Source organism: Nycticebus coucang, chromosome 19, assembly GCF_027406575.1.
Source record: "Nycticebus coucang isolate mNycCou1 chromosome 19, mNycCou1.pri, whole genome shotgun sequence".
In the NCBI taxonomy this organism is placed as follows: domain Eukaryota; kingdom Metazoa; phylum Chordata; class Mammalia; order Primates; family Lorisidae; genus Nycticebus; species Nycticebus coucang.
This window is the reverse complement of record NC_069798.1, coordinates 36319242-36341955: the sequence shown is the minus strand read 5'-3', so window position 1 is coordinate 36341955 and position 22714 is coordinate 36319242.

The following is a 22714-nucleotide window of genomic DNA, read 5'->3' as shown; positions in this document are numbered from 1 at the left end:
GTGTGGAAGTTAGGTTTTGTCCTTTAATTTCTGAGCTCTTATTTTGCTGCTGATCCATTGTGATAGTGTGTAGAACAGGTTGAAGTATTTCCTGTAGAGCTGGTCTTGTTATGGCGAATTTCCTCAATGTTTGTATATATGTAAATGATTTGATTTCTCCATCAATTTTAAAGCTTAGCTTAGCAGGATATATAGAATTCTGGGCTGAAAATTGTTCTGTTTAAGTAGATTAAAGGTAGATGACCATTGTCTTCTTGCTTGGAAATTTTCATTAGAGAAGTCTGCAGTCACCCTGATGGATTTGCCCCTGTGGGTCAACTGGCGCTTACTCCTGGCAGCTTGCAGAATCTTTTCTTTTGTCTTGACTTTGGACAGGTTCATCGCAATGTGTCTTGGAGAAGCTCGGTTAGAGTCGAGGTTACCTGGGGTCCAATATCCCTCTGTAAGGAGTGTGTCAGAATCTTTGGTGATATTTGGGAAATTTTCATTTTTAATATTCTCTAGTATGGCTTCCTTTCCTCTGGGGCATTCTTCTTCCCCTTTTGGCATTCCCATAATTCATATGTTGGAATGCTTCATAGTCCCATAATTCTGTCAGTGAATGTTCTGCTTTCTCTCTCTTCTTTTCTGCCTCTTTAACTGTCTGCATTATCTCAAGAACTTTGTCCTCTACCTCCAAAAGTTGCTGATACTTTCTATTGCATCTTTAAGTTCCCTAATTGACTGTTTCAGTTCCTTCAGCTCTGCTATATCCCTTCTATATTCTTCATATTGTTCATCTCTTATTTGATTCTGTTTTTGGATTTCCTTTTGGTTATTTTCCACTTTATTAGCAGTTTCTGTCATTGTTTCCATCTTTTCTTTTGTTGTTTTCATCATTTGTATTCTAAATTCCCTTTCTGTCATTCCTAACATTTCTTTGTAGGTAGAATCCTCTGCAGTAGCTACCTCATGGTCCCTTGGAGGGGTTGTTCTGGACTGGTTCTTCATGTTGCCAGGAGTTTTCTGCTGATTCTTCCTCATGAGTGATTTCTTTTATCTGTTTCCTTGCCCTAATTTTCCTTTCACTTCCTCTTCCTCTTTAAGTTGCCGTGCCTGTGGACTAAGGTTTTGTTTATTCCTTTTGGTACAGGACCAGAAAGATGAGAAGGTTGAAAAGCAAGAAGGGATAAAAGAAAGAAAGAAAGAAAGAAAGAAAGAAAGAAAGAAAGAAAGAAAGAAAGAAAGAAAGAAAGAAAGAAAGAAAGAAAGAAAGAAAGAAAGAATAAAGAGAAAGGAGAGCGGGTGGGTAAATGGGAATATTGACAAAAAGAAGAGAGGCACAGAAAGAGGGATACATAGCAATATAGGTGTACAGTAGGGTACTTTGACACAAACTTAACAAAATCCCAACCTCTGAGGGTGCCGGGTTGGGTGGTTCTCTTAAGGTCAGCAGTTCTTTGCTAGCCTAATCGGACACAGTACCCCACCTCCACCAAGTAGAGAGGAAAGACAAAAATGCTATAAATCAAACCAAAGCAAGCAAACAGAAAACTTTATGGAATAAAATTGGGGGGAAAACCAAGTAATAGGGGTAGAAACACTAACAAAAATGTAGTTCTAATTTTTGAAAAAATGCAACAATGGTCAAAGCAGTGTGTTTTACTTTCAAAGTTTTTACTTTTTTACTTTCATAGTTTTTCCTGCTGCATCAAGTGTAATTTGAACTTGGAGTTACTGGGCAGGAATTATAGGAACCACACAGAATTCAGTTATACCTGGGTGCTCTTGAAGGAAAGAGCACCCGTGGGCTTCCCTGGCTCCTTCTGGCTGAAGAGGGAGAGGTGTGGATAGAAGCCTGTGAACCTGTGTGTGTCCAAGTCCCCATCCCCATGGGGCCAGCCTCATGAGGCAGCCACAGTGGGGCCTGGGAATTTACTGTCAGTAGACTTGATCTGGTTATGAGATGCACACTGGGGGTAATGGTGAGCTCAGATTGATTGCCTGCCATAACTTGCATAGATGCCCACTTTCACATGACCTCCATTTCTTAGCGATGTCTTTTCTTAAGTGTGTGAGTTGGAAGAATTTTGTTGGAAGTTTGAGTAAGCATTTTCCTTCCATGTGTGCTTTTAAATGATGATCTATACCTGGGAGAAGTTAGCCATTGACATTGTATACATGCTGATCTGATTGTCCTTTTAATTTCTTGAGTTAACTTCAGGGTCTTGGATATTAAAGAGAAGAGGGAGACCTATTGTTAATGTCTCAGATTGTCATTCATGTCTCAGATTGTCATTCATGTCTCAGATTGTCATTCATGTCTCAGATTGTCATTGCCAGACTATATCTATTTTAGTTCATAGGACACAGGTTTGCCATTTGGAGCAGTAGAAGAAGGCCCTGCAATTGGGACAAATGACTCAAGTTTATTTTTCACATCAAGTGTTGGTCCTGTGTAATCTTAATTTTTGTTTTCCTTAGTTTATATAGACATAAGGCATGGAATACAGTTCCACTTCTCTTTCCAGAGTTGGTCTTTTTTGTGATTGCTTCCTGGTCTCTAGTATTGTCTACAGAACCTGTTTTCCCCTGTATATGTGAATTACACATTTATAACTGAAAATGTCAATACATTAAATGATCGTTAACCTTAAAAAAAAAAAGAAAGAAAAAGGCAACGATGGGAAATTGTATTTAAACTAGAAAAATGGAGAAAGAAAAGAAAGAAAAAAGAAAAGAAAAATCTATAGGGAAAGGTTGAAATTAAAAAACAAAACAACAATTGCATTAATTTACACAGCTATGATTTAATAAAAAAAAAGACAATAACAACAAAAAACAAATAAAAAAACAAACAAACAAAAACAAAACAAAGTGGTATATATATCTTGTTGCATATTGTCTAGGCAACAGGTGATCTTCTTGGGTATGAGATATTAATCACAATGCTGATACGACCGGTGGCCTCCACTGATTTCTCAAACCCAGCAGGGTGGAGACCCTAAATATCTCTTCAAACCTCTTAAAGGGCACTTTAAACTTTTAAACTGGCTAAGCAGAAGCTTTCCCAGTGGCTATCCACTTACCCAGTGTGCCAAAACCAGTCTCACTCTGCCCCTGAGGGTTAAGGCTGTAAGGGGGCTCAGTCCCCGCCTTTGGGCTGCTCAGTCACTAGATTACTAGCTCCCGCCCCATCCTTGCTCTGTGAACCTGAGGGCGGAGCTTGCTGGGGCAGTTCTCTCACAGTGGCTCCATCGGCTCACAGCCGAACACTATTAGCTCCTTCCTGCTCAGTGGCTCAGTCTGGGGCCCTAGACAATGCCCAAAGTTGTTTGCACTCCTTCCCAAGCTTTCCCAAGGCAGTTCAACTGATGCCAAGTCCAAAAACACCAAAACAGCTCACAGGTAAGGCCTTTCCAGTTTGCAGTTTCACTGCTGCTGTACTTACAGTTGCTGGCAGGATTAGACTGAACGAACATATGTAGCCACTTGCCACTTTTCCACTGCTTTTATCCTCCGCTTGGGGTCCAGAAGTCTCTCACTGACTCCCTGTGTCTTCAAAGGGATGATTATAGGCAGATCCCACCGGCCAGAGATGCCTGGAGTCTTGTCTGCCCAGACTCATGGTGCCCAGTTGCAAGGAAGTTGTTACTCGGCCGCCATCTTGCTTGGATCTCAATAGTTGATATTTTTAATAGAGAAAGCTAAAAAAGTATCTTTTCACTATCATCAAAATAAACATAAGTAGTACTTATTAACCTGTAGTTGCCATAAACTTGTTCCTGTCCTCTAGAAAAGTAGAATAAAGGACACCTACATTACAGGAGGCACAAAAACATAAATGACTCACAACATGGAGAGTAAGAGCCTTACTCTAATACATTAATAAACCGTAAAATAATATTTATGGAGCCCACTTTTCAAGATACACATAAAACTACAGCAGGAACATGTGAGATAAACACACACATACATCTATATGCACACATTTGTATATTCACACATTATATATGTAAATACTCCCATGTCCTATAAAACACAATGAATAAATTTGCTTTTCTTGTTAATGTGTGTGGTTAGAAAGGCCTCAAATATGAACCTAAAGTGAGTAGAGAAAAAGATATTTTTCCTGTCCTATACCCTGTACCATCAGAAGTCCAGGTTATCTATCATTATCTGAATTCTCATTCCCACATGTGTACATTGCCCCTAATCTGACTCAATACCCACTTTCTCTTCTCCCAGTCATTTCACTGTGCCTTGAAGAACCATCTCAGAACCATATTCTGAGATGAGAATGGTAAACTCAGCCTCATTTCTGAATAGTTCTTCACCTCTATGTTTTAGGGAGATCTGTCCCCTGATGACAACACTCTCCCTTTCAAATGGAGACTGTTACTTCTTTTTGAGACAGAGTCTCAAGCTGTCACCCTGGGTAGAGTGCCATGGCATTACAGCTCACAGCAATCTCCAACTCCTGGGCTCAAGTGATTCTCTTGCCTCCACCTCCCAAGTAGCTGGGATTACAGGTGCCTGCTGCAACACCCGGCTATTTTTTTTTTTTTTTTTTAGTTTGTAGCCATCATTGTTGTTTGGCATGCCCAGGCTGAATTTGAACCCACCAGCTCAGATGTATGTGGCTGGCCCCTTAGCCACTTGAGCCACAGGCACCGAGCCTGTTACTTCTTTTTATCTCTTATATAACCTACCTCAGGCCTACCTCCAACCATTTCTCCTTCACCCCCCTACAAATGAGGGCCAACTTATCCCTAAGACAAGTATACACAGGCCCATGATACTTTTAGAGGACATTAACATATTTTGTATGGGAAACTGAGCCCTGATCTTTAGCATAAGACTTGCTTCCTGCTTGGGAGACCTGGAGAATCCCAATAATGGCATGTGAGTTGTGTGTGTCCAGGAGATCAGAAAAATGGCCCCCAAGAGAAAATGTATGTGTGAGGTGTGGCAATAATAACTATGGTAAAGATTCTCTAGATTCCAAAGGTCTCTTGATGCTGGAAGCAGAGGTTGTGCTCAAGGTCTGTGGTTTTACAAAAACGAAGGTGGAGACATTCTATCTGACCTTCTCCATCTCCTCCCTAATGTCGGACAAGCAGCATTTGTCTGCTTCTTCCTGGTTTATGATAATAAATACGACCCAAAGTTTACTAGGGAGGGCTCCTCCCAGAGTTCCTTTATTCCCCGGCACAGACTCTGTGTCAAGCCACTTCATTCCTTCTACCAAGACCCTGCCTTGTGACCCCAAGCCCATTTAATATTGTAATTTCTTTTAAAATCAGAAGAAAAAAATGTGAATATAATCCAACCTGAATTATATTCATCTTCTACTACTGTGGTTGTAAACACACTGCTGCAAGCCCTTAGCTCTTTCTAAGCTCCTGCCAGCAGAGTCCAACTCCTCTACCTGCAACTCCTCTATCAGAGGACCAGAATCTGCCCTTATTTACTGAGATCTGAGCTCCAGGCCACTTATTTTTTTTTCCATCCAGACTGTAATATCTGGAGTCAGCCAATCAGATACTGAAGGATTAATGCAAGAGGCCACATTTCTAGATCAGTCTCTCTACTGGATTGGAGAAGATGTGTGCATGTTTGGGTAATGCAGGAGTCAGGACTAAGGCTGGGACACAGAATTTTCTGTTCATGCTGGATCAACTTGGACATTGGGAAGGGATTGAACCTGTAAGTAGAGGGCTTTGGTAAGCCTGAAGAGAAAAACAAGGGAAGGTAGAGGTATAGCAAGTGCAGCTGAGGACAACACAATTTTGGGTTTTTCTCCATTTATTCTCTACCTCTCTGTAGCCTTGGTCACTCTCATTTACCTGGATGAAAGAAGGGAAGGCAGAGGATATCAGTGTGCTCATGGCCCAATGCTGCTAAAGAGCTTCTTGCATTCCCTCCCTGGTTCAGCAGACCACATGCCCTTGGCCTGAAAGTAGCATGTGAGTCTTCAAGTTATTTCAGTGTGAAAGGACCAAGCTAACTCCATTTTGTTAAAACTAACTCCACGTTGTCTCACAGCCTTCACTGACCCCACTTTGTCCCGCAGCCTTCAATTTGCAGCTGCATACCAAAGGTGATAGGCAACCTGCTTCCTCCCCCACCCCTGGCTCCAGTGTGTCTGCCCCGAAGGATAACGGCACCCACCCTCAGCCCCTGTAGTAGTAAATCTTTCCCCTAAGCAATCAGCCCAACTCAAACATTGTTTAGGTCCCTAAGCCCCATCCCCCTCCCTTTTTCCTTTCTGTATCCTTAAAACTGCTCTTCCCTCTGTGGTCGGGGCTTCTTTGGCCTCCTGCTGCACCAGGAATGAGAAGCCCAGACCCGGGTCTGTGAATAAACCACCTCTTGCTTTTGCATCGGACTTGGTTTTTGGGTGATTTACGAGGGGTACCCCGCAACCTGGGCACAACATTTGGGGGCTCATCCGGGATTTGCCCCCCCAAATCACCGAGAACCTACTCCAGAGGTGAGTGCCTGTGTGCCGGCATTGTCTATTTGTCTTGTCCTATTCTGTGTTGGTTTTGTTTGTTAAGTCTACAGTTGGGACGTGGAACCCCCAACAGAGTAGGAAAGGAAGCGCCCATGGATGGGAGACTGGGACGTGGAAACCCCAGTCCCTGGTCAAGACCAGGTGATTCCTCTGGCTGAGAGACAAGGTGGGTTGTAACCGCCAGGTGAAGTTACACCATTGTCTCATTTTCAGTTTTGCCTGGAAACCTGCAAGGGCAGGCTCTCGCTTTTTGGAAGTATCTGTGTGCTATTTGTTTCATGTGGGTCTTGTTATATTTAGAGGGCGACATGGGACAGACACAGACAATGCCCCTTTCTCTAACTTTGGCTCATTTCCGGGATTTCAAAGACAAAGCCTGAGAGTATGGTTTCAGTGTGTCTAGAAATAAACTTGTGACTCTTTGCAGAAATGAATGGTCTGCGTTATACACCAGATGGCCACCCGCTGGCACTTTTCATCTCCCCATTATCTTTCAGGTCAAAGATATAGTCTACTGCATTGGGACCAGGCACCTGGATCAAATCCCGTATATAACTGCTTGGCAGGACCTTGTGGAGGACCCACCATCATGGTTAAAACCTTTTCTTTCCCCGCCAGACAAAGAAGTGGCCAAGCTCCTAGACTTGAAGGAGAAAAAGGAGAAGTCTCCTGAACTCTCTGCCCCTTCCCCAGTCCTCCAAGGAGGAACTGATCCAGAAGTGCTTTCCCCACCTCCTTATCAACCCTCACCTCAGGAGGCACCTGTTCCTCCAAGTCCACCAGGCAACAAAGCCACTCCAGCCCCAGGTCCAGGGAGTAATCTCCAGAGCCCACCCCACACCTGCCGTAGAGCCCTGTGCCATCTGCCTGCAGACTCCACTGTGCTGCCCCTTCGCTCAGTGGGCCCCCCCCGACAGAGCAACCCCCCTGAACCAAGAATATCACTATTGGCCCTTTGCCACAAGTGATCTTTATAACTGGAAGATGCAGAATCCTAAATTCTCTGAAAAACCTACTGCTTTAATGACCTCTTAGACTCAATTATTTTTACTCATCAGCCCACTTGGGATGATTGTCAGCAGCTCTTACAGGTCCTTTTCACCACCGAGGAGCAGAACCCCATTGTGGCTGAGGCCAGGAAGGCCATTGAGGGTCCAGATGGGAACCTGCCACTGATCAGGCTCTCATAGATGCAACCTTCCCCCTCACATGTCCCGAGTGGAATTTTAATACAGGAACAGGTCAGGTGAGACTCCAAGCCTACCACGAGACTCTAATGAAGGGTCACCATAAAGCAGCTAGAAAGCTGACTAATTTGGCCAAGGTAGGTAATGTGCAGCAGGAAAAGACAGAACCCCCCGCAGCTTGCTTAGAAAGAATCATGGAGGCACTCCGCATGCACACTCCCTAGATCCTGAAGCTGTAGAGAATAGAGCAGCAATTGTCATGTTCTTCGTTAACCAGTCAGCTCCAGACATTAAACGTAAGTTGCAGAGAATAGATAGACTAGGCGAGAAATCCTTACAGGATCTCTTAGAAGTAGCTGAAAAAGTCTATAACAACCAGGAACCCCCCCTCCCCCCGAGGAAAAGCAAACAAAAGTGGCTAGAAGACAGACCCAGGAATTGGCCAGGATCCTCCTAGCGTCCACGGCTGCCACTCCGGACGAAAAAGAAAGACGACTGCGCCAATTGGCGGCAGGAGGTAAAGAAGGCTCCCCAGGCGGGGAAAGACTCTGCCTCCAGAAAGACCAGTGCGCCTATTGTAAGGAACATGGACATTGGGCCCGTGAGTGCCCCAAGAAACAGACCACCAGACCTTCATGCCCCCCCCTCAGTGCCAATCTTGGAGCTAAGCGGGCTCGAAGGATAGGGAGGTCAGGGCTCGTCACCCCTCCCTGAGCCCTGGGTAAATCTCAGAGTGGAGGGGACCCCAATAAATTTCCTAGTGGATACCGGGGCCCAGCACTAGGTCCCGACCCAGGACCATGGCCCTATGGACACCCGGAAATCATGGGTCCAGGGGGCCACAGGCATCAAACAATATTCATGGGCTACCTGAAGGACTGTGGACTTGGGCATGGGCCGGGTATCCCATGCATTCATGGTTATTCCAGACTGCCCCATCCCATCCTTGGGCGAGACCTCCTAACTAAAGTAGGGGCTCATATCATCTTCAAAGATGAAGGACCCCTTGTCACAGATCAGTATGGGAGTCCCATACAAATACTCACCTTACAACTTGAAGATGAGTGTAGACTGCACCAGCAGCAGCCTTAGAACAATCAGCCGACAGGTGTCGCTATATGGCTGAAAACCTACCCACTTGCCTGGGCCTGGAGGAGTGGGGCTAGCTGCCCACTGACCACTGGTCATCGTAGAGCTCAAGCCAATGGCTGAACCCATACGAGTATGGCAGTATCCCATGTGTCAAGAAGCCCGGAGGGCATCATGCCTCACATCCGGAGACTTTTTTTTTTTTTTTTTTTGCTATACATCCGGAGACTTTTTAAGAGCGGGATACTAGTGCCCTGTCAATCTGCATGAAACACTCCCCTATTGCCTGTAAAAAAGCCACTAACTAATGACTATAGATCAGTCCAGGACCTAAGAGAGGTCAACAAGCGGGTACTAGACAGTCACCCCACCGTCCCAAACCCTTATACACTATTAAGTGCTCTCACCCCTGATCGAGTATGGTATACTGTTCTCGACTTAAAAGATGCCTTCTTCAGCCTCCCATTAGCCCCCCAGAGCCAGGCAATGTTTGCCTTTGAGTGGAACGATGAAGAGCAAGGGATCCATGGTCAACTTACCTGGACCCGGCTGCCACAAGGGTTCAAAAACTCCCCCACCATCTTTGATGAAGCTTTACATGAAGCCCTGAGTGAGTACTGGCAGCAACACCCTCACCTGACTCGTTTACAGTATGTAGATGACATTCTAATAGCAGCCGAGACAGAAGCAGAATGCCACCAAGGCACCCAGGACTTGCTGACTGCATTAGGAGCTCTGGGGTACCGGGCCTCTGCCAAGAAGGCTCAGATTTGTCAACAAACTGTGAGTTATCTGGGGTACGTCCTTAAAGATGGGCAGCGGTGGCTGTCCCAAGCAAGAAAAGAAACAGTTCTGAAAATCCTCCCTCCCACCACACAGTGAGGAGTGCGGGAGTTCCTTGGGTCAGCTGGGTTCTGCCATCTGTGGATTCCGGGATTCACGGAGATAGCAAAGCCCCTCTATGAGGCCACCCGGGACAGCCTGCCTTTCCAGTGGAGGGCAGAACAAGAAAAGGCCTTCTAGGCCCTGAAATGAGCCTTGCTCTCGGCCCTGGCCCTAGGACTCTCAGATATTACCAAGCCCTTTCATCTGTATGTAGATGAGCACAAAGGCATAGCAAAAGGAGTGCTTGCTCAATCACCTGGTCCCTGGATCCGGCCGGTCGCCTACCTGTCAAAGAAACTAGACTCTGTAGCAGCAGGCTGGCCCCCATGCCTACGCATCATTGCAGCCTCTGCATTGCTGGTTAAGGATGCAGATAATTTGACTTTAGGGCAGGAGCTGTTGATCACAACCCCTCATGCCATTGAGGGAGTCCTCAAACAGCCACTGGATCGATGGCTTAGCAATGCTCGGCTCGCCCACTACCAGGGCCTTTTACTAAATCCTCCACAAATCTGATTTCTGCCAAAGACCTCTCTCAGACCCGGACCTAGATGTCTCCCTGCATGACTGTGTTGACATCCTAGCTCAGGTCCACAGCATATGCCAGGACCTCATGGACCAGCCTCTCCCTGATGCAGAAGCCACTTGGTACACAGATGGGAGCACCTTCATACAGGATGGATGCAGGTACGCAGAGGTGGCAGTAGTGTCTGAGACTGAGACTGTTTGGGCAGAGCCCCTCCCGGCTGGAACGTCAGCTCAAAAGGCTGAACTTACAGCATTAACACAAGCTTTGACCTTGGGAAAAGGCCTGAAACTTAATCTTTATACTGATAGCCGATAGGCTTTTGTCACTGCCCACATACATGGGGCAATCTATCAGGAGAGAGGGCTCCTCACGGCAGAAGGAAAGACTATTAAAAATAAAGAAGAGGGCGGCGCCTGTGGCTCAGTGAGTAGGGCGCCGGCCCCATATGCCGAGGGTGGCGGGTTCAAACCCAGCCCCGGCCAAACTGCAACAAAAAAATAGCCGGGCGTTGTGGCGGGCGCCTGTAGTCCCAGCTGCTCGGGAGGCTGAGACAAGAGAATCGCGTAAGCCCAAAAGCTGGAGGTTGCTGTGAGCCGAGTGACGCCACGGCACTCTACCCGAGGGCGGTACAGTGAGACTCTGTCTCTACAAAAAAAAAAAATAATAATAAAATAAAGAAGAAATACTTAACCCTTAAAAAGCCTTATGGCTTCCCCAGAAGCTAGCTATCATCCACTGCCCTGGCATCAGCGGGGCGATTCCCCTGTTGCCAGAAGCAACCAGCGAGCTAACCAGGTTGCCAAAACTATAGCCACTTCATTACCCAAGAGATTCCTACTATCATGTTGCCAGACCCTGAGCCCCCAACACTCCCACTATCTCCAGAGTATACCCCAGAGGACTTACAATGGATAAAGCAGATCTCACAGGCCCACTCCCCTGAAAAGTACAACGGATGGTATGTCACCTGTGATGACAAAGTGCTCGTGCCAGCAAAACTGGGACAGGAAATCCTCAATAAAATCCACTCCTCCACCCACCTGGGGTCGCACAAAATGAAAGACTTGCTACACCACGCCAAAATCAAGATACAAAACCAAAATGCCAAAATTGATGAAATTATAGCTTCATGCAAAGTATGTATTATGACTTTGTATTTAGCCCCCACAGTCCAGGGTCCAGGGAGCATGGAACAGAGCCAGGTGTGTATTGGGAAGTGGACTTTACTGAAGTTAAGCCAGGTAAATATGGATATAAATATCTCCTTGTTTTCGTAGACACTTTCTCAGGAAGGGTAGAAGCATTTCCTACCAAAAACGAAACTACACAGGTAGTAGTAAAGAAAATATTAGAAGATATAATGCCTACGTTTGGAATCCCTAATCAGATAGGATCAGATAATAGCCCAGCCTTTGCTTCTTAGATAGTGCAGAGTTTGGCAGAAGCCTTGGGGACTAATTGGAAATTGCATTGTGCTTATCGGCCCCAAAGTTCAGGGCAGGTAGAGCAGATGAACTCCACTCTAAAAGAGACCCTAACCAAATTAATCATAGAGACTGGTGGTGACTGGGTGTCTCTCCTCCCCTTTGCCCTGTACAGGGTGAGAAACTCACCCTACTTAATAGGAAAAACTCCCTATGAAATTCTCTTTGGGAGGCAACCCCCTATAATCCCTAAGGTATACTGCAAGGCCCTTACCTCAGAGGATCCTGACCTTAAAACTTGGAAAGATTATGCAGTAACTTTGCATTTTTACCAAAAGGCACAATGAGCTGATTGGGAGAGACTCATAGCCCTCTACCGCTCAGGACCTGTCCCTGAACTGCACGCTTTCCGACCTGGAGACTGGGTGTATGTGAAACATCACTGACAAGAGACGCTGAAGCCCCGGTAGAAGGGCCCATACATCGTGGTCCTCATCACCGCCAAAGCACTCAAGGTTGACGGCATCACCTCCTGGATACATTACACGCACGCTCACCTAGCTGACCTGTTCGCCACCAAAGAGGACTCCACCCCCCAGTGGAAACTCTGCCGGGACACTGACAATCCATTGAAACTCAAGCTGCAGAAATGCCAAGACCCCTGAGGTATGTATTACTTACTGACTTGCTCTGCCTTATTGTCTATTTCCCTCACTACTAACCCCCATCATCCCATTCAAGTAACATGGCTAGTTACCTATGCTGGCACAGGAACCGTGCTCAACCAAACCTCTGGAATTCACCCTAAAGTTACTTGGTTCCCGGAGCTCGTGGTAGACCTCCATGATTTACTAGGCATCACCAAACTTTGATGTCATCCTAGAATGACCAAGTGGATTTATATCTGCCCCGGGCACCTTCCTGATAAGTGTGGAGGAGCATATTACTATTTCTGTAAGTCATGGGACTGTGTCTCCACGGGGCAAATATGGAAGGACCCCCCTAGAAAAGGAGACTTAATTGAAGTAAAGTGAAAACATAAATGTCCTCCCATGAATCCAGGGACCTGTAACCCAGAAGAAAACCCCAGATGTTATAAGCTTAGCATCAACTTCACTGAAAGAGGAAAACAGTCAGTGGAATGGGAACGTGGCAAATTGGGGGGTATACAATTGTATGACTCCGCTCACACAGATCCAGGGGCTGTTTTCCAACTCAGAGTCATATATACCCAGTTAATGACAGGCCCGCTGCAGTAGGCCCCAACATGGTGCTTAAACCTCCCCCAGTAACCACACCTAAGTCTCCCGACTCTCCTAACTCCCTAGGCCAAGCACTCAGCACTCAAGGTTTAATTCTAAACCACACATTTGCATCTACCTCAGATACATTTGCATCTACCTCAGATCCTGATCCACTTGGGAAATTAGTTGCTGCTACATACCAGGTTTTAAAAACTTCCAGACCAGACCTTACTAAGTCTTGTTGGTTGTGTGTAGAAGCTAAACCCCCCTATTATGAGGGAATTGCCCTAATAAGTAAACCTAAAATCAACTCCCAAGCTAGTGACTGTCACCGGCAGCAGTCAGGACCATGAGTAACCTTACAGTCCATTCTAGGACAAGGAACCTGTATAGGTCAAACACACACACACACACCCCATACCAGCATTTATGCAATCAAACTTTCTTCTGGGATGGAACGGGGTATGTGATTCCCACCAACAATTCCTGGTGGGCTTGCTCTACAGGAGTCACCCCATGCTTGCATGGGGCAGTTCTTAACCTAACCCAAGATTTTTGTGTATTAGTACAGCTCATCCCCAAGCTGCTCTATCACTCGGAAGAAGATCTGTGCCGAGCATATGAGCCGGTTATGAGTACAATTAATAGAATTAAAGGAGAACCGGTCACTGCAATAACCCTAGCCATGATCATGGGACTTAGCATAGCAGGGGCAGGTACAGGAATATCATCCTTAGTTCTCCAAGATAAAAACTATGGTACTTTGCGTGCTGCAATAGACTTAGACATAGAAAGAATTGAAAATTCCATCTTCCACCTTCAAGAATCTCTAACTTCCCTCTCTTAAGAGTGCTCCAAAACAGGCGGGGGCTGTACTTACTGTTCCTTCAGCAAGGTGGATCGTGTACAGCCTTAAAAGAAGAATGCTGTTTTTACTTGGGAGTAGTTAAGCAGTCAATGGAATTAGTAAGGGAAAGTCTGTGTAAAAGGAAACTCGAATGGGAACAATCCCAGAGCTGGTATGAACCTATGTTCAGCAAATCCCCCTGGCTCACAACCTTAATTTCGACTATAGCAGGCCCACTTGTAATCCTATTACTACTGTTGACTTTCGGTCCCTGCGTAATTAACAAGTTACTAGCCCTCATCCGATCCAGGATCAATGCAGTTCGAATAATGGTTTTACAAGCACAGTATACCCCTCTCAGCTCTGGATTCACTGGCGATGGCATAGAGCTAGAGCCCGTAGAACCTGCTGAAGACCCATGATTGGATCTTCTATGCACTAGAAAAGGGGGGAATGAAAGGACCAAGCTAACTCCATTTTGTTAAAACTAACTCCATTTTGTCTCACAGCCTTCACTGACCCCACTTTGCCCCGCTGCCTTCAATTTGCAGCTGCATACCAAAGGTGACAGGCAACCTACTTCCTCCCCCACCCCCGCCCCAGTGTGTCCGCCCCCAGAGATAACGGCACCCACCCTCAGCCCCAGTAGTAGTAAATCTTTCCCCTAAGCAATCAACCCAACTCAAACATTGTTTAGGTCCCTAAGCCCCTATCCTCCCCTCCCTTTTTCCTTTCTGTATCTTAAAACTGCTCTTCCCTCTGCGGTCGGGGCTTCTCTGCCCTCCTGCTGCACCAGGAATGAGAAGTCCAGACCTGGGTCTGTGAATAAACCACCTCTTGCTTTTGCATTGGACTTGGTTTTCGGGTGATTTATGAGGGGTACCCCGTGACCTGGGCACAACAAGTGCATCCTGTAGAGAAAGCAAATGTTCATCAACATGGAGGTAGAAAAAATGTTCTGAATCCTTATTTTCCCTGAAGCTCCCTAAATTCTTGAAGTGCAAAGTAGAGAGAAGAGCTCAATGCATGTGCAGAGAGCTCTTGATGCTATAAAAGCCAGCCCACTGCCTGTGGCTCAGTGAGTAGGGCGCCGGCCCCATATGCCAAGAGTGGCGGGTTCAAACCCAGCCCTGGCCAAACTGCAACCAAAAAATAGCCGGGCGTTGTGGCGGGCACCTGTAGCGCCTCCCAGCTACTCGGGAGGCTGAGGCAGGAGAATCGCCTAAGCCCAGGAGTTGGAGGTTGATGTGAGCTGTGTGACACCACGGCACTCTACCAAGGGCAATAAAGTGAAACTCTGTCTCTACAAAAAAAAAAAAAAAAAGCCAGCCCAAGAGAATGACAGGCAGCACTCATTAGGCAGGTGCAGAAGAAAGCCTTTTCTTCTAAAGGCAGGAGGCAAGTTAGCAGCTGACTGGGCACACATGTTTGTTTTAACTTAGGCTTGGTCCTGGGACTGCTCAATGGGGAAGAATGATTGCCTGGGGTCAGGCAATGACCCTGCCCCAGGCATCTCTCTCTCTTCCTCTGTCTCTCTCTGTTAAAATGCAGATTTATATTAGGAACAGCCCAGCTTTGTAATTATGGAGACTGCCTCTGTGCAGACATAATCTCTAATTGATGAGGTTTGGGGATAGAAGGAAAATGACAAAAAAGAGTTTATGAATTCACTCTGAGATTCAAATCACATCAATGGCCCTGCTAGCCTACTAGGTATAAAATTTGGCCCCACAGAAATCAGCACTTTTTGGGTTGATGTTTCTCTTTCTCCCCCTTTTCTCTGAATCTCCTCTACTCTCTTAACAACCTACTGAATGTACAGAATAGAGCAGTGATTTTCAACTGGTGTCCTGTGGCACACTGGTGTACTATGAGAAGATCTTAGATGTGCCACAAAAAATTTTAAGGATTACTATATTAATTTTCGAAAGAAGTTCAAAACACAGTAAATATATTCTGGTTTTTACTTTTTTTTTTTTTGATCAACATAATTTAAGTGTGCCATGGAAGTTTAACTATAGGTTCAAGTGTGCTGTGAGATAAAAAACGTTGAAAAATATTAAAATAGAGCCTTACCACCACTTCTTCCCTTCCCAACCTTCTTACCTAAAGCAAAACAGAAGTGGAGATTTTTACTTTTTTTTTCTCTCTCTCTCTCTCTTATGTCATCACTCTTTCCGGGGCTACTTAGCATAGCAGGGGCAGGTACAGGAATATCATCCTTAGTCCTCCAAGATAAAAACTATGGTACTTAATGGAAAAATGAACTTAATGGCTCACGTTTGAAGAAATTTTTATTCTAGTTGCTCCAATGGGATGCTGTAAAGTTATTTATTTTACTATTTGCTTCACTATTTAAAAGATTAGCATATTGATAAAGCTGAGGATTTATAAATGCTTTTACTCTCCTAGAAGCAGTTACTTGAAAGATAAACAATTCTGCTAAACAATTTAACATCAACACTTTTGTGTTCGAGTGCCAATATCTGTCAGGCACTATTCTGAGATCTTTAGTAAAATAAGTAAAACATAGGTCATATGCCAGGTACGATTGATTGATGTGCAGTGAAAAAGCAAACACATGTAAAAATAGCAAAGAAAAGGCAGCATGCTGGCTCAGCACCTGTAGCTCAGTGTCATACACCAGGGCTGGAGGGTTCGAACCCGGCCCGGGCCTGCCAAACAACAATGACAACTACAACAAAAAAATAGCTGGGCATTGTGGTGGGCACCTGTAGTCCCAGCTACTTTGGAGGCTGAGGCAAGAGAATCGCTTAAGCCAAGAGTTGGAGGTTGCTGTGAGCTGTGACGCTACAGCACTCTACCAAGGATGACATAGTGAGATTCTATCCCCCCCACAAAAAAAGAAAATACAGCATGCTAAATAAAAAAGTGCCAGTGGGCACAGCAATGTACCTCATGCATTCTAGGTGCTGCACATCTGTGGTATAGTTTACATATAGTAATACCCATAAATACATGGGGGCATTTTGTAGTTTTGGGAACCTCACCCATGTTAACATGCAAGTCTGATTCAAATGGATTTTAAAAAGATGAGGTCCTTTTACTTTCGAGCTAAGGCCATTTGTTTCACTGAGGGGAAAAAAAAATCAGCAAACCATGGAAAGATTATAAGTCATTACAGGATTATTCAAATTACTATTAGAAAACTAGCATTTGAGAACAGCACCTTCTATAGGAAACTAGACTCTTTAGCTTCTGTACTAAAAATGATTCCAATACAGTAATACTGAAAGAAAATATTACCATGAGAATGTGACCACCTCTCACTCCCTACCATAGGAATGTGACCACCTCTCACTCCCTACCATAGGAATGTGACCTTTTGTAACTGTTCCAGGAGATAGCCCCAGGAGCTGCAGCAAATGTTTACTATTAAGCAAATATTTGACTGTTAGTCTTGTCTTAAGACAGTTGAATAATGAACCAGAGTTCTTCTTATCTGGAGAGCCCCTGCTATGTCTACTCCCCCCCCCCCACTTTATGGTTAGAGTCCCTGCTATGTCTGCTATTCCCGCCTACTTTGTAGTTTTTGCCTTTATAAGCTTGTAAAAACTGCTGTGCAGGGCTTGACTCCTTGGCTTCTAAAAGAGTTGTGGGTCAAGCCCCGGCATGCAGGAATAAAAATCCTCTTGCGTTTTTGCATCAAGTGCCGTCTCTTGCGGCTGATTGGGGTGGTCAGAGCTCCGGGCAGAGTGGGGGGTTCTGCCCCAAGTCTTTCAATACTACAGTTGATGGGGAAAGTGAATACTAAAATGCATTTAAAATGTATTTGTATCATACTAAATATGTATTATCAGGTACTATTAAAAATAAAAATAATGGCACATTGTATAATTTTACCATCAGAATATTTTTCTTTCTTCATATAGTTTTATCCTTTTGGTTTAAATTATAAATATTTAGATACACGAAGATTTTTTAAAATTTTTATCAGAGGGGTTATTGTATTAAGAGAAGTCAGCCCCTTTGCAGAAAGTCCCAATAACAATATGTTTATCAATAGATGTAAAAACTTCAAGATGAAATTCCAGCTATCAAAAGGGAAAAGAGAAGGTAGATAGAGGTGACATGAGTACAAAGTGGATGGTGGGTGCAGTGGCTCACGCTTGTAATCCTAGCGCACTGGGGGAGTTGAGGCGGTGAATGGTTTGAGCTAGGGAGTTCAAGACCAGCCTGAGCAAGAGCAAGACCTTGTCTCTGACTAAAATATAGAAAAACTGGGCAGCGCCCGTGGCTCAAGGAGTAGGGCGCCAGTCCCATATGCCAGAGGTGGTGGGTTCAAACCCAGCCCCGGCCAAAAACCAAAAAAAAAAAAAAAAAATAGTGGGTGTGGTGGCACACAACTGTAGTCCCCGTTACTTGTGAGGATGAGGAAATAGGATTGCTGAAGCCCAACAGTTTAAGGTTGCTATGAACTATGATGTCACAGCACTTTACCCAGGGTGACAGAGTGAGAGTCTGTCTCATAGAAAAAAAAAAAAAAAGAAAGAAAGAAAGAAACTAAGGTTGTTAGAGAGGAAATAATTTCAGTGAACTAACAAATCGTCAATTACATACAGGGTTACATTCCAGGGCTGTTTGGAGGCACTTGGAATCTGGGACCCAGAAAAGTAAAGAAATTGATTTTATTCAGGCTATTGAAATAGGGAGAATACCACAAATCTAAAAACCACTCTTTCCTGGCAGAATGGTTTTGCTGGTACTCAGAAAACAATATCCAAAATAAAGGCCTCGGAAATATTGTAAGAGACAAAAGATTTTTTTCTGGATTTATCTTGTTCTCCTGTCTCTCAGTCTCATTTCCCCCTGAAGCCAGTCATTAAAACTAGACTCCTTTTTCTCCAGGCCAGAAAAACCAGAATCTCTTTTCCCCAAAGCCAGTCATGAACCTTAAAAATCTTACTGTAACTTTTCCTCACCTTTTTGTGTAAAAACCGGCCATATAAAAATTATTCGACTTACTTTGTTTTACCATAGGTCATAAGACCCCATTTCAGAGAGCATCCCTTTTCATACCCAGAAGGAAAGAATGCATACTTACGGAGGCCAAATAAAATTTACATAGACAGGCCTGCAAGGCTTTTCCATTCAGCCATTAACATTAGATTATACCTCTTTATCTAATTATATATCTATGTGGCTGTCTATATTTTGTTAAACCTAAGTAGAAAAAATACACAATTTCCCATATTTTGCATCTCTTTTCTGAAGGCTCCCATGTATACATTAAATAAATTCATGTTTGTTTGTTTTTTTCTAATCAATCTGCATCTTGTGAGATTAGTTTTAAGCCAGCCTTCAGAGGACAAAAGGGAAGTTTTCCTTTAGCCTCAAAAAAGTTTGGTGTCCCAACACTATTAAACCTCTACTCTTCTGAAAGCCATAGTTAAGGGACTCCAGTACCTGATCATTTGGCAAAAGATAAGAATTTCTTACCAGGTAGGTTCCTAGCCTTTCTCTCTGTACAATCCGGTTAAATAGATGGTAAAAGTCACCGTTTCTTCTGCAAAAAAATGTGTTAGATAAGCTTCATTCAGGCATGAGTTATAGTGCTGCTGGCATGAGTTCAAGTCAATTAACAATATATACTAAATAAGGCATATGTAAACATAAACACACATAGAACAAGGTTATGTATCCATCATTTGATGAAAAATTTGCTACCAGAGGCTTGCAGAAACCTGATCTTGTACTTCTCCTAGGAGCAATGGCTCTGTGTTTGCTAATTCAGCCTTTGCTGTAACTTTACAGAATATTACCTGTTTCATGTTTCCATGGATGGAGCTGGAACATATTCTTCTTAGTAAAGTATCTCAAGAATGGAAGAAAAAGTACCCAGTGTACTCAGCTCTACTATGAAACTAATTTAGGGTTTTCACATGAAAGCTGTAACCCAGTTACAACTTAAGAATGGAGGAAGGGGTTGCTGGGAAAGGCTGGAGGAGAGATTGGACATGGCTTCCAATGTCCACAGGCACAAGAACTTAAAGAGCAAGAGGAAGTGAAAGGAAAATTAGGGCAAGGAAACAGATAAAAGAAATCACTCATGAGGAAGAATCAGCAGAAAACTCCAGGCAACATGAAGAACCAGTCCAGAACAACCCCGCCAAGGGACCATGAGGTAGCTACTGCAGAGGATTCCACCTATACAGAAATGTTAGGAACGACAGAAAGGGAATTTAGAATACACATGTTGAAAACAATGAAAGAAATGATGGAAACAATGAAGGAAACTGCTAATAAAGTGGAAAATAACCAAAAGGAAATCCAAAAACAGAATCAAATCAGAGATGAACGATATGAAGAATATAAAAAGGATATAGCAGAGCTGAAGGAAATGAAACAGTCAATCAGGGAACTTAAAGATGCAATGGAAAGTATCAGCAACAGGTTAGACCATGCAGAAGAAAGAATTTCAGAGATAGAAGACAAAGTTTTTGAGATAACTCAGATAGTAAAAGAGGCAGAAAAGAAGAGAGAGAAAGCAGAACGTTCACTGTCAGAATTACGGGACTTTATGAAGCGTTCCAACATACGAGTTGTAGGAATTCCAGAAGGGGAAGAAGAATGCCCCAGAGGAATGGAAGCCATACTAGAGAATATTATAAAAGAAAATTTCCCAAACATCACCAAAGATTCTCACACACTGCTTTCAGAGGGATATCGGACCCCAGGTCGCCTCAACTCTAACCGAGCTTCTCCAAGACACATTGTGATGAACCTGTCCAAAGTCAAGACAAAAGAAAAGATTCTGCAAGCTGCCAGGAGTAAGTGCCAGTTGACCTACAGGGGCAAATCCATCAGAGTGACCTCAGACTTCTCTAATCAAACTTTCCGCAAGAAGACAATGGTCATCTACCTTTAATCTACTTAAACAGAACAATTTTCAGCCCAGAATTCTGTGCCCCGCTAAGCTAAGCTTCAAAATTGACGGAGAAATCAAATCATTTACGGATATACAAACATTGAGGAAATTCGCCACAACAAGACCAGCTCTACAGGAAATACTTCAATCTGTTCTGCACACTGACCACCACAATGGATCAGCAGCAAAGTAAGAACTCAGAAATCAAAGGACAGAACCTAACCTCCACACTGATGCAAAAGATAAAACTAAGCAATGGACTCTCACCAAATAAGACGAATAGAATACTACCACACTTATCAATTATCTCCATAAATGTTAATGGCTTGAATTTCCCACTGAAGAGACATAGATTGGCTGACTGGATTAAAAAACACAAGCCATCCATTTGCTGTCTGCAAGAGACACACCTGGCTTCAAAACACAAATTAAAGCTCCGAGTCAAGGGTTGGAAGACAATTTTTCAGGCAAATGGAATTCAGAAGAAAAGAGGAGTTGCAATCTTATTTTCAGATACATGTGGATTTAAAGCAACTAAAGTCAAAAAAGACAAAGATGGTCACTTTATATTGGTCAAGGGAAAACTACAACAAGAAGACATTTCAATTCTAAATATCTATGCACCCAATTTAAATGCTCCCAGATTCTTGAAACAGACCTTACTCAGTCTGAGCAATATGATATCTGATAATACCATCATAACAGGGGACTTTAACACACCTCTTACAGAGCTGGACAGATCCTCTAAACAGAAATTAAACAAAGATACAAGAGATTTAAATGAGACCCTAGAACAACTATGCTTGATAGACGTATATAGAACACTCCACCCCAAAGATAAAGAATATACATTCTTCTCATCACCCCATGGAACATTCTCTAAAATTGATCATATCCTGGGACACAAAACAAATATCAACAGAATCAAAAGAATTGAAATTTTACCTTGTATTTTTTCAGACCATAAGGCACTAAAGGTGGAACTCAACTCTAACAAAAATGCTCGACCCCACCCAAAGGCATGGAAATTAAACAATCTTCTGTTGAATAACAGATGGGTGCAGGAAGAAATCAAACAGGAAATCATTAACTTCCTTGAGCATAACAACAATGAAGACGCAAGCTACCAAAACCTGTAGGATACTGCAAAAGCAGTTTTGAGAGGAAAATTCATCGCTTTAGATGCCTACATTCGAAAAACAGACAGAGAGCACATCAACAATCTCACAAGAGACCTTATGGAATTGGAAAAAGAAGAACAATCTAAGCCTAAACTCAGTAGAAGAAAAGAAATATCCAAAATCAAATCAGAGATCAATGAAATTGAAAACAAAAGAATCATTCAGAAAATTAATGAAACAAGGAGTTGGTTTTTTGAAAAAATAAATAAAATAGATAAACCATTGGCCAGACTAACTAGAAATAGAAAAGTAAAATCTCTAGTAACCTCAATCAGAAACGATAAAGGGGAAATAACAACTGATCCCACAGAGATACAAGAGATCATCTCTGAATACTACCAGAAACTCTATGCCCAGAAATTTGACAATGTGAAGGAAATGGATCAATATTTGGAATCACACCCTCTCCCTAGACTTAGCCAGGAAGAAATAGAGCTCCTGAACAGACCAATTGCAAGCACTGAGATCAAAGAAACAATAAAAAAGCTTCCAACTAAAAAATGCCCTGGTGCAGATGGCTTCACTCCAGAATTCTATCAAACCTTCAAGGAAGAGCTTATTCCTGTACTGCAGAAATTATTCCAAAAAACTGAGGAAGAAGGAATCTTCCCCAACACATTCTATGAAGCAAACATCACCCTGATACCAAAACCAGGAAAAGACCCAAACAAAAAGGAGAATTTCAGACCCATCTCACTCAAGAATATAGATGCAAAAATTCTCAACAAAATCCTAGCCAATACATTGCAGCTTATCATCAAAAAAGTCATTCATCATGATCAAGTAGGCTTCATCCCAGGGATGCAAGGCTGGTTTAACATACGCAAGTCCATAAACGTTATCCACCATATTAACAGAGGCAAAAATAAAGATCACATGATCCTCTCAATAGATGCAGAAAAAGCATTTGATAAAATCCAGCATCCTTTTCTAATTAGAA